Consider the following 1524-nt stretch of genomic DNA (forward strand, 5'->3'; position numbering starts at 1 on the left):
CAGACAGCCGCCCACTGCGCTCATTCACACCAGTAAGACGAATTCCTCGCGGTTACACCAATTTGGAAAGCTGCAGTTCCATCGGCGGGCGGGAGCGTTTCACTTAAAATGAACACACACTCGATTAGCGTTGCTCTCGCCTCTCGCCTCAGCAGGCTCCCGGCGGGATCGCCACCTCCCAAAGTATTTAAACAGACTCCTGGCAGTACACTAGCTCGTAAATCAGCAAGACACCAGAGCCGGGGCCCAAATGTTCGTTCAGTGCAGATATTTTATTGGCACACGGAAAACCCAACGCGTTTCAAAGCTTTCGCTTCTTGCTCACGGGTAAGAGTGCAACAGTGGCCATTCCATATTTAAAGTGATACAAACATTTAGAAACGTGCACGTGACCATTAATGAACATTGAAGAGATACTTAGTAACAAACAAAGTTTTTCAGTGTCAAGTCAGCCGGTTACATAGCATATTACACATATAATTGTAATTGGGAACATAAATGAAAATGAAAGCGTATTTTTCAAAAATACAAAGCAATATATAACGGAACACCCTGTCATAGATTTGGCATTTCTGATCATTTAGTGATTGAATCGAAAAAGCGATGTCAAGCCCCAGTGGGCAAATTAATTCATGCCAGTACATGAACATTTATGTTCCCAATTACAATTATATGTGTAATATGCTATGTAACCGGCTGACTTGACACTGAAAAACTTTGTTTGTTACTAAGTATCTCTTCAATGTTCATTAATGGTCACGTGCACGTTTCTAAATGTTTGTATCACTTTAAATATGGAATGGCCACTGTTGCACTCTTACCCGTGAGCAAGAAGCGAAAGCTTTGAAACGCGTTGGGTTTTCCGTGTGCCAATAAAATATCTGCACTGAACGAACATTTGGGCCCCGGCTCTGGTGTCTTGCTGATTTACGAGCTAGTGTACTGCCAGCAGTCTGTTTACATATATATATATATATATATATACATATATATATATATATATATATATATATATATATATATATATATATATATATATATATATATATATATATATATATATATATATATATATATATATATATATATATATATATATATAACCTACCTGCGGTCGCCAGTAGGTGTATATAGCTAGGACCTAGTTACCATAGGAAATCCCCAACATTCTATTGGGAATAACTTTGGCGCCGATTGAGGAATCTGCGTGTAATTTTCCTTAAAAGTGCTTCGCTCCGCTCCGCTCCTTCCCTGAAAGTTTCGGGGGAATTCGTCAAGCGGGGGCTGAGAAAAAAGGGGGGTTTTCCCCATGTTAATTTCCATAGGGACCTTTAGACACGGCTACAGCCCGAACGGCTGAAAGGAATTACACCAAACTTGGCAAAATGGTAGGGCCTGGTATGCAGATGTGCCTTTGCTATGTTTGGTGAAAATCCCTCCAGGAGTTCTTGAGAAAATTGAATTTGAAATTTTTCAAATGGCATTGTCTAAGGGACCTTTAGACACGGCTACAGCCCGAACGGC

The sequence above is a fragment of the Lissotriton vulgaris genome, unplaced genomic scaffold, assembly GCF_964263255.1.
Source record: "Lissotriton vulgaris unplaced genomic scaffold, aLisVul1.2 SCAFFOLD_1261, whole genome shotgun sequence".
Lineage (NCBI taxonomy): Eukaryota > Metazoa > Chordata > Amphibia > Caudata > Salamandridae > Lissotriton > Lissotriton vulgaris.